We start from the raw sequence: 12,021 nt of genomic DNA, 5'->3' as shown, positions 1-12,021 counted from the left end.
CTGTCCGAGTCACCTTGTTAATTGAGTAATCCCATAAGCCCCGTGCGCCATATGCCGTTGGCCCTTTAGTGAGTTTGTCACCAGCGTTCAGGGGGCTCGTGGACTAATCCCGTGGAGCAGGCAGGAGTGGACACTGCGTGGTTCTTCTGAATCCATTCATGGGTTCAGGCGGAACATGGGCGTCACGTGACACCACACTTGCTCATCAGCAGCAGTTCAGCAGATAAATGCCCTTAATTTGATTAGAAAGCCCCCCAGGGGTGTGTTTTAATGTTGATGCCAGTCAGAATCTGGAGCCAGTGAACGTTGTCTTTATTGCAGAAATTCATTGATATTTGAGTCCAGCAATTAGTGATGGGCGGTATGGACTGAAAAATGTATCATGATAATTTCTGGCATTTATCCCGATAACGATAAAAATGACGATAAAAGAAATAGCAATTCAACTCCACCTTTCTATCTCGCTCTCAGATCCGCTGTTTGTTACACAAAAACGTCATCAACGGAAATCTTTCTTTCTTTCTTTCTTTCTTTCTTTCTTTCTTTCTTTCTTTCTTTCTTTCTTTCTTTCTTTCTTTCTTTCTTTCTTTCTTTCTTTCTTTCTTTCTTTCTTTCTTTCTTTCTTTCTTTCTTTCTTTCTTTCTTTCTTTCTTTCTTTCTTTCCTTCCTTCTTTCCTTCTTTCTTTCTTGATCATTTCCTTCTTTCTTTTTTGATCATTTCCTTCTTTCTTTTTTGATCATTTCCTTCTTTCTTTTTTGATCATTTCCTTCTTTCTTTTTTGATCATTTCCTTCTTTCTTTCTTGATCATTTCCTTCTTTCTTTCTTTCTTTTTGCCTCATTTCTTTTTGCCTCATTTCTTTTTTGCCTCATTTCTTTTTCTTTTTGCCTCATTTCTTTTTTGCCTCATTTCTTTCTTTCTTTCTTTCTTTTTGCCTCATTTCTTTCTTTCTTTCTTTCTTTCTTTTTGCCTCATTTCTTTCTTTCTTTCTTTCTTTCTTTTTGCCTCATTTCTTTCTTTCTTTCTTTTTGCCTCATTTCATTCTTTCTTTCTTTCTTTCTTTCTTTCTTTCTTTCAGGCTCATTTCCTTCCTTCCTTCCTTCCTTCCTTCCTTCCTTCCTTCCTTCCTTCCTTCCTTCCTTCCTTCTGCGTGGATTTAACACAGAACCATAAATCAGTTTTACACAAAAACCTCATCAACTGGAATTTATCGTTTTTACCGCGAGATGACAAATTCTTATCGTGGGGAATTTTTTTGACGGTTTATCGTGAACGGTAAAATATCGCCCATTCCTACCAGCAATCTGCTTCTGCTGTTTCTTTTTGATGGATTGAAGCTGATTTGCAGCAAAACCTCTGGCATATTCCCCAGCTGTCATTTCCATGACAACACGTGTTTCTGTGTGATCTGATGGCACACATAACCGCGAGTTAGATACATGGATCCATGAGACAAGTCAGTGAGAGGATCTTCACGTGGAGTGGTTTCCACTCGGCTGGTTTGTGGCCGGAGGTGCTGCAGATGTCAGAGCAGACCTCGGCTCAGCCTGAGGGGAATGTGGCTGTTTCTCCCCTTCAGGCTCATGTAAGCTGTAGCGTTAACCTCCTTCCATCAGATGTTGAAAGTATGACACACACCCCCTACTCAAAAGATGACCAAAGAAATACAGAGCTTAACAAGATCTGCTCATTTTTGCACTGTGTTCAGATCAAATCTGATTGACAGTTATATCTCAATTTATTTGGACTCAAAAGTCTCTCAGAGAAGAGCAATATACAGGACTGTCTCAGAAAATTAGAATATTGTGATAAAGTTATTTATTTTCTGTAATGCAATTTATAAAAAAAAAAAAAAAAAAAAAAAAAAATGTCATACATTCTGGATTCATTACAAATCAACTAAAATATTTCAAGCCTTTTATTATTTTAATATTGCTTATTATGGTTTACAGTTTAAGATTCCCAGAATATTCTAATTTTTTGATATAGGATATTTGAGTTTTCTTAAGCTGTAAGCCATGATCAGCAATATTAAAATAATAAAAGGCTTGCAAAATTTCAGTTGATTTGTAATGAATCCAGAAAGTATGACGTTTTTGTAATTGCATTACAGAAAATCACAATATTCTAATTTTCTGAGACAGTCCTGTAGGAACTCACCCTGAACAGTTTTATTTATGTGTGTATGTGTATATATACACCCATTTATCTTGTGTAGTCCAATAACTGTGGGAGGATGTGTATTAATTATCTAAACCAACAAAGAGCGCTCACTTGGATCAGATGTTCATAGTTCTCTTGTTTCTTATTCATCGCAGTTATTTAAATGGAGACTCTGAGCTGCAGAACTGGGTAATTTTAACTCCAAAATGTATGAAGCAAACAGAAAAAGTGGGTTTCTCTTGTTTGCATTTGGGATGCTGTTCATTTGCTTTTGCACTGGCAGGAAAAAAGCACATGTTTAAATTAATCATGATGTTTATTATGGTCAAAAAATGGTAGGCTTTTAAAAGCAGAGATTGTATGTGTTTTTCTTTTTTTGGAAGGGGGGGGTTGCTCTCGGGGAAGCCCTTACAGCTGTTGTATGGCAGCACTGTCGGGAATTACATTTTCATGAAGAGAGCTGAATATACCAACAAAAACCTGACGGCTGCGTTACTCTTACCTCTTGGCCGATCGCCTTAATTGTTAATGTCCCTATAGCGCTCATTAGATCTGAGAAGAACATGATGGATTGATTCAAATGCTGTAAAGAAATAAAAAGGGCTTGAATCAAGACTTTTTAGATATATGTGGAATGAAAATGTCTTCTCAAACCTGTTTAATAACTCGGCTGAATTTTCACCATCAAACCTTTTTTATTTTTTTAGACTCTGAAGAAACAAAAAAAACAACCTTTTTGGAGGTCAGACCTTAAGCTTTTCTTGTAATTGTAATAAGAAAAGGATCTCTGTTTGCTTTCAAACTGCTCCAGTCTTTGTGCTGCTATTGAAAGGTGGAAGCAGTCTGACATAACTCGGGTCTGAAAGAGACGTTCCAACAAAAGTTCCAGCCAGTCTAAACGAGAGATGTTCTGATGCCTGGGCTTAGGTATCAGCGGACACAGAGTATTGTTCCTATACCAGTGTGTTATTTCTCATTTTTATTTTTCTTAACAACAAATTCGATAAAGATAAAGAATATCTATTAAATAAAGAGCAGTTTCCGAGCTGTATTTATGACCCAGGAAACACAACTAAAGCTCCAGGGGCGCAGCAGCGGATCTCCAAACCACAGCTTCCCATTCCTCTCTATCTTCAGCTTTCCGTAAAGTGTCGCTCAGCTCAAGTCCCGTCCATTCTTTGATGTTATCTTCCCAGCGTTTCTTCTGCCTCCCTCTCCTTCTGCCCCCATTTACGGTACCCTGCATGATGGTCTTGGCAAGGCCAGATGAGCAAGTAGTGAGCCCATACCATCTCAGTTTCCGTTGTCGAGCGACGGTCAGAAGGTCAACATGTGGTCCAATGGCATTTTCGATTCTTCCTCTCACTTCCTCATTTGTGATTAGGGCTGTTTGATTTTGCCCAAAAATAAAATCTCGATTTTTTTTTTTTTTCTCTCAAAATCCGATTTTCGATTACGATTATTTTGTGAATCGACAAAAGGCCAAGAAATGATTTCAAATATGCTGTTTTTTTATTGAACATTTGCCCCATTGGGCTTTAAGTGCAAACTTTGCTCTTATTAAACCAAAAATGAATGAATAAAGTGCAAAACTCTGTAAAATAAGTTGAAAAAAAGTTTAAAAAAATATAAAGTTTTATCTCTGAAAAAAAAATCAGCAAACCAGCACTTGCAAACATACAGTAAGTTATATTTCCAATTAAATAAAACAAGACATTTTCTAATTAAACTAAACTGGGTCTTTGCATGCTAAATAATAATCAACCCATGAAGGAGGTAGAGGTGTGTAATGTCAGTCATTACATTTGCTATTCACATTTGCAAGTTTTTTGCAAGGAACACGAGCCGGTCTACGGCATCTGGCTTGAGGGATGCCCGGTGGCATGTTACAACGCCCCCTCCTACACTAAAGAGCCTCTCCAATGGGGCACTTGTTGCAGGTATTGAGAGGTATTTCCATCAATCATTAATATGGTATCAATCATTAATATGTGTGCAGACAAGGTTAAAAAAAAAAAAAAAAGAAAAAATCGATTTTACGATTTTCACGTTTTAACATCGTTCTAATTACATAATCGCGATTACGATTTAAAATCGATTAATCGAACAGCCCTATTTGTGATATGATCTTTATATGAGATACCAAGTAGTCTTCTATAGCACCTAATTTTTCATTAGAGCTAATAGCAATGTTCTTATTGTTCCAGATGGGTTTAAGTTTGGTCAGAGCGGCTGTAGTCTGGGCTATTCTGGACAGTATTTCAGGCTTTGATCCTTCGTCGGAGATTATTGAGCCTAGATATTTGAATTTTGTAACACTTTCAAGTATTTGACCGTTATTTCTTTCTTTTTATGACTCTTTGCTGTTGGTCATCATCTTGGTTTTCTCAGCGCTAATCTCCATGCCAAAGTTGGTCGAGGCTTTGTCCAGTTGTTCCACCAAGCTAGCAAGTTCACATTAATTTCCAGCTAGTCCATCGATGTCGTTGGCTCACCGCAGGTTGGTGATAGGCCTGCCACCAATGCTAACTGTTCTGAAGTGGTCCTCCAGAGCATCGTTCATAAATCTTTCGAGGAAGATGTTGAAGAGGGTTGGGGAGAGTAGGCATCCTTGTCGCACCCCGACTGTTGTTCTGAACCAGTTTCCGATATTGTTGTTAAAAAGACTGCACTTGTTGCCTTGTTGTACAAGTTCTCTATGACCTTGATTAAGTTGCTGTTTAGGGCTGTTCGATTAATCGATTTTAAATCGTAATCGCGATTATGTAATTAGAACGATGTTAAAACGTGAAAATCGTAAAATCGATTTTTCACTTTTTTTTTTTTTAATTATTTATTTATTTATTTATTTTTTACCTTGTCTGCACACATATTAATGATTGATACCATATTAATGATTGATGGAAATACCTCTCAATACCTGCAACATGACTGACATGACACACCTCTACCTCCTTCATGGGTTGCATTATTATTTAGCATGCAAAGACCCAGTTTAGTTTAATTAGAAAATGTCTTGTTTTATTTAATTGGAAATATAACTTACTGTATGTTTGCAAGTGCTGATTTGCTGATTTTTTTTTTTTTTTTTTTTTTTTTTTTTTTCAGAGATAAAACTTTATATTTTATTATATTTTTTAAAACTTTTTTTCAACTTATTTTACAGAGTTTTGCACTTTATTCATTCATTTTTGGTTTAGTAAGAGCAACGTTTGCACTTAAAGCCCAATGGGGCAAATGTTCAATAAAAAAACAGCATATTTGAAATCATTTCTTTGCCTTTTGTCAATTCACAAAATAATCGTAATCGGATTTTGAGAGAAAAAAATCGAGATTTTATTTTTGGGCAAAATCGAACAGCCCTATTGCTGTTGATATTATACTTCCTCATGGTTGACCAGAAGGCCTCATGCCAGACTCTGTCAAACGCCTTTTTAAAATCTATGAAGACATGGTGAACCTTTTGTTGGTGCTGGAGATACTTTTCCACGAGTATTCTAACATTGCGAATTTGTTCAACGGTACTGCGACCTGGCCAGTTACGTAGTGAAATCCAAAAATTTCAACCACAAATAGTTCCAAAAGACTACAAAGTGCAAATTATTCAACTTTGAGGGTTCTGTTTTACGGTCTTCTGGCGCAAGATGAACATAACCTTAGTGTGGATTTAACTTGATCACATTCTCTATGGCATCTTTTATTGTCTCACAAATGTTTGTCTCATTTGACGGACACTTTCATCAAACCGTGAGCTCGTACGACCCGTTATCAGCAAAGAAGCAACACATGTCTATTGATGGACAGAAATAAATTAAGATAAACAGCGACACACGTTCCGTCACATTTTCCTCCGTCAGTCTTTTGGTGTTTTGTGGAAGACCACATGAGTGTTCATCACACCCACCCACTCTTTCGCCAACACACAAGTGCAGCAAATCAATACACAAGCTGATGTAAAAACAAGATGTCTGTCACATTTCTGGCGTCCTGCCTCTTTTATTCAGACGTGTCAGGGAGATGGAAGAACTCTGCGTCTGCGTGACATCTGACACTTAAAGCCGAGTGGTTGCAGGGAAACTGCTCCAAGGAGGAAAAGTTTGCCCGAGATCTTGACTGAACATAGACTTACTTAGGATTGAGACGGACAATCTAAAGTTGTAAAGTTATGGTTTATTTCTGATACCTTTTTTAGCTCGTTTTTGACCATTTCATTATCCACTGCAATACGGTACTGATGATCCAGTCTCAGCAGTTGTGTTTGGAGTCAGGCTCAGCCTTTTAAATACATTATTTTCGATGTTGAGAAAGTTTTTTTTTTTATATTTTCCATCTTTTTATGTAAATATTAGTTATTTTTCCTCACATGGCTGGGATCTTCTTCGTGCATCTGTGAGATTTTTCAAGTTTTTCGAAAGTTAAGAGGATCAATATCTCTTGCTGTTGCCGTGGAGCTCAAAATATTGATTTATGAACAAAACAGACCTTGGAAACTTTTCATCTATTCACAAAAAATGAAAACAAAACAAAAGTTATTTATTTGTAATTATTTCAACTATAGGGCCAAAGAAAGTGCTCAAATTTCGACTAAAATTCGTCTATTTTTTGGGAGGAGGGTTGTTGTCGCCGATTTGCTATATATTAAATAGTTTTTCGATCTAATGAAATGTTCGTATTGTCAAAACGGACGAGGTAAGTTGGCTTACCATTTTCAGGTGATACGCCATGTTTGATGTGGAGCTGTGATATCCAAACTTTGCAGTGCATTTGAGTAAAATTTGAGTTTGACTAAAATTTTCAATGGCCATCTGGAAGTGAGAACTGAATCAAATATCATGAATCACTAGAATCACAGATTTGATCATCATCAATACTGTCAGGTGCTGAAAATGCATGAAGCAAAACAGAAACATGACTCGTTGAGATGTTTATTTTGGAGTGACACGTTCCCGGGTGTGTGTATCTTTAACGTGCAGAAATGTTTCGTTACTGACCTGTTATAAGTTTTCTTTTTGGAATTTGAGACATTAAATCCGTTTTTTTTTTAGGTTCGAAACATGTGATTCCCGACTTAAAACTTGGTCTGAAATTAATAAGGGAATCAACAAAGAATTGGATTGATAAGCAGAATTGATTATGGCTTCTGCATCGATACAGTCATCATTTGTTGTCCCCATTGACGTCACACTTGGAGCACGTTGCATCTTTAAGAGGATAATAAGCAACACGTAAACTTCCATAAGGCTTATCAGCCTGTTATTCATTCCTTGGTGTGTCTGGTTCAAAACAACCCCCCCCCCTTCTGTGTTGTTTGTGTGACGGGACGCCAGCAGGAATGTGATATTGGTGTGTTGCAAGTCTTTTAAGGTTAAAAATGGCTAGTGTTGTTTTAGTAAAATCAGAATACTTGATTAGTCCCTTGAAGGGAAGTTTAATTGCAGATGCTCGGTTGGGTACCGGACAAACTTGAACAAACTGCAAAGTCAACAGGTCTGAGTTATTCCACGTCAGGTCGCACACGTCCACAGGAACACCAGAGTCCTGTGGTGCGAGTGCAAGATCAGTACAAGGAAAAACAAACTGTGAGGAACACTCAAGAATAAAAGTACGCAAGTACGTTAAAGTCAAGATTAGATAAACTTTGTTTGCAGACACTGGGTCCAGAATACAAAACTAGATACAGACATTAAAAACAAAGAGAAAGAGATTCACTTGTGCCGTTCAAATTAGTTAAAAACATACTAACATTTCCTCCAGTGTTTCCAGAAACAGGAGGAGAACCTTGTATCGCTCTGTGTAGTCTCTAAGGCCATAATTAAAGAATTCTTTGACTCCTTCAGTCTACACACAAATCTAAACATAAAATTCCTCAGTACAGTACAGTCACAAGACAGTTGACACCAATAAAAAACAAAACTAAGATCAAATCAATTAAGAGAGGCTCAAGAATTGCAGATTAAAATAAAAATCACATTTAAAAAGTCGGATTGCATGTCAGAATACTGCTCAGTTTTAGTTGCAGGTATCTGATAATGTTAACCTGAAGACATGAGAGTAAAATGAGAAGATAAATCGTGCTTCTGGTTCAAACTTTAGCTTTCCGGATGACCCGACGCTCCCAGAGCGACGCCAGCTCTCTCTGCTGAACACCAGTGATCTTTGAGCATACTTTAACACTTTAACAAAAGACCACTAAACCAACGAATAAAAGAAAATGTTAAGACTTTCAATAAATGAGCAAGAAAAGACTTGTAGAACCTTCTAACATTGAAAGAGCTCGGCCTACACAAACGATGAATCCTGTGCTCTCCTTTCCCGCTCCTACTTTAACTTTGCGTCAAACACGGTTCCCAACTATTTATATTCTTCAACAGTTTCAACTTCTTTGTTATGTATGATGCTAGATCTGCAAATAGTTTTGTTCTGCCTGAAGTTCTTGTTCTTGTTTCCTGCCTACCATAATCGCTTTTGTTTGAGACAATTAGGTCCAGAAAACTATCATCACACCAGGTGACAAAGAAAGAGGGGGAGCCACAACTAAACTCATAGATAGATAGATACTTTATTGATCCCAGAGGAAATTAAAGGCATCCAGTAGCATTAGTACCATAACAGTATGGTGCCAAAGTAAAATAAGGTGATCATCACGCTGATGGAGGCAAGACAACAGTATCATCAGAGAATATCACAAAATGTGTTCTCTCTTTTGGACTTGTGCAGCTGTCTGTGTAAAGAATAAAAAGCAGAGATGATAAGACACAGCCCCGGGATGATCCTGTGTTGGACACTGTCTCGTTAGAGACACTTCTCTTCGTCAGTGAGGAAGTCCTGCAGCAGAGTCAGAAGCTGGAAAATATGACGCTTGTCTTCTAATTAAAAACTCACGCTGCATTTTGGGTTTTTCTAGGTGTTTAAGAAACTTGTCAAGCATGAAGAGTTAAGCATCTTCAACACTTTTGCTGGCAATATGCAGATGACAAAGTATCAGTTTTTTCTGCAGTATAAGACAAAAGTAAATCTCTTAAAATCGTTTCCAATGAGTCCGTAACTAGAGATGTAAGGGCAACAGGTCTGAAATCATTTATCTCTTTTTGGTTTTGTGGATTTGGGGATTAAAATAATGGTTGATGTTTTCCAAAGTTTCCACAGACATCTGAAAAAGTTCAGTGGAAATCTCACAACCAGAGTTCAGCCACAGACACCATCAGGACCCTGTGCTTTCCTAGCATTAACCTTTTGTAAGACTGGAGCGGACTGGAGTGTCTGAGTCCACTCAGTCCATGTTTTAGATCAGGCAAAAACGGTAATGTACGCAGATGATTCTACAATGTTTTATGCTGCATCAACTAGTAAAGAACTAAATGAATTATTATGTAATGAATTACAATCTGTTTTTGTTTGGGTAAAGGAAAATAAACTGATCCTGAATGTGTCAAAGACAAAGTGCATTGTCTTTGGCACTAGAGGGATGCTTGCTGGGGACACCCGTTTAGATTGATCTATAAGGGGAACCCCAGTACACTAAGTTAGAAAAATTAAATTACTTGGCGTTATAATTGATGATCGCTTAACATGGTCAGATCATATGATGCAGTTGTTGTAAAAATGGGGCGGGGGATTGCTATGACACGTAAATGCTCTCAATATGTAACACCATCAATTAGAAACCAGGTAACACAGGCACTTGTTCTCTCACAATTGGGGTACTGTATGGTTGTGTGGTGCTCTGCAGCAAATAATGACATTAAAAAACTCCAGCTCGCACAAAATAGAGCCGCAAGATTAGCTCTTAACTGCTCTTTTAAAACTAATGTCACCAAGATGCACTGCAGTCTGGCATGGCTGACTGTTGAGGCTAAAATAACATCTAGTCTTCTCATGTTTATCCGAAATGCAGTTGTAGATGGAAAACCAAACTTTCTCACAGATCAGCTGGTACGGACAGGTTCAACCCACAGGTACCAAACTAGACAGGTCAGCATGGGTCATCTGGAACTTCCCAAGCCTAAATCAAATCAACTCAAAAACTCAGTCATCTACAGGTGGAATTTATTATCTACATGTATTAAACAAATCAGAAGCAAATACCTATTTAAAAAAACACTCAAACGGAAACTAATGAGAGAGACCACACGACAGGACTAATGCCACTTGCATGTTTATTTAGGACTAAAATCTTAGGAATAAAAAAAAAAAATTACTCTGTCTGAGCCTCTGTACATGCATCGTTTAAGCTATGTGAAACAATGATCACAATTTTTTATGTAAATTTGTTTGGCTGACAAGGTGTCAGTTGATGTTTGTATGTTTTATGTGCTTGTATTGTCTTAGTCCTGTATGATTTTATGTGGACTCCAGGAAGATTAGCAACCGCTGCAGCGGAAGCTAATGGGGATCCGAAAAAAGATTTTAAAAGATTCCAAAGATTTCCCTGAAACTGCTGCTGTGAACAGAGCAGTGAGGACGGGGATCAAATAGGAGCTGCTGCAGTTGTTTTGTCCCAGGCCTGATGCAGATCTGTCAGAATTATGACTACCCGTCAGAAGTAATGGGTTGAGATCAGACTTTATTTTAATGTTCTCTTTTTCTTCTAAAACACCACCAATTCTATTTTTGTGGAAGAAACATGCTTCTTCCCTTTGAAGGTTCTCCTTGGAGAACCTTTTCAACAACAACTGAGATCTGGAGCTCTGAGGCTCAGGAGAGTTTTCCTGATTTCACGGTGCCTGTTTTCATTCTGTCAAGAAATTCAACATAAGCATTTATTTTTATTTTTTTCCTCATGTATAATTGTTTTCCTCACATGAAACAGGAAACAAAAACAGAAAAAAAAAACTTATCATGGCGGTGACCTGGAGCCAAACCATTTCTATTGGGTTTTAGTGTTTCATAAAAATGTATAACATGCTTCCACAGTTCAGCCTGCACAAAAAAACTTTTGTTTTTATGCTTTTACCCACAACTGCTGTCACATTTTGTAAAAAGTACTGTTGTATTTTGCAGGAAAATGTGACCATAGGAAAATAAAAACCCAAACAAGATTCAGGCTTTGGACAAAATGTCACAGGGGAACGTTGCACCAGCTCCTATTTGATCCCTGTCTTCGCTTCTCTGTTCATAGCGGCCAGTTTTTAGGGGGTGGACTTGGACACCGGCTCCAGTCCAGTTCTTAGATGCAGCACTTGCAGTATAAGGTGGAGATAAACATGAGTAAACTAGTCATTTCCAGAGTGAGGTGTCCCTAAAAGAAGAAAAAAAAAATAGGCAATTGGGTTTTTTTCTTTTTTTAAGGTCTTAGGCCCTGTCCCAATACTCCCCCTACCCCTAGTTTGCATCACTACCCCTAAATTGTGCGCGTTCCCGTGAGGGTAGTGGTGTCCCAATTCCTCTTTTCACCTAGGGGTAGTGAAGAAAACTAGTGTAGTGGCTATGAATCTGGCCCTATGGGTCGAGGGATTTCCAATGCTCACTAGCTGATCTAGGGCCAGAAAAATTTCCCAGAATGCTTTTCGTCGTCATTTGCGGACTGAATAAAAAAAAAATATGGACATTTCTTATTTTTTAATGAATAAAATCAATATTTTGGGTTAGTTTCTGCACAAAAATGCGTCTTTATTACATTTCTAGCGAGAAATATATATTTTACTTTCATAATATTCACTCAGTGAATGTACATAATCACTCGTTTGCCCGTTGTTGCGAAGTCTTTTTCAAACCTCGCCAGAATAAAGGCTGGTTTATGGTTCCGCGTTACACCAACGCAGAGCCTACGGCGTAGGTTACGCGGCAACGTACGCCGTACCCTACGCCGTAGGCTCTGTGTCGATTTAACGCGGAACCATAAATCAGCTCCGGAGCCGG

The 12,021-nt window shown here is 37.9% G+C and overlaps 1 protein-coding gene across 11 annotated transcripts in view; it reads left to right on the top strand.

The window, feature by feature from the left end:
* Positions 1–12,021, top strand: part of prom1a (prominin 1a) — a 162,444-nt gene that overhangs the window by 1,197 nt on the left and 149,226 nt on the right. The gene's annotated exons all lie outside the window — the stretch shown is intronic.

This window comes from Cololabis saira, chromosome 7 (genome assembly GCF_033807715.1).
Source record: "Cololabis saira isolate AMF1-May2022 chromosome 7, fColSai1.1, whole genome shotgun sequence".
Taxonomy (NCBI): Eukaryota; Metazoa; Chordata; class Actinopteri; order Beloniformes; family Belonidae; genus Cololabis; species Cololabis saira.
The sequence above is the reverse complement of the archived record's forward strand: the minus strand, read 5'-3'. Positions and strand labels throughout refer to the sequence as shown.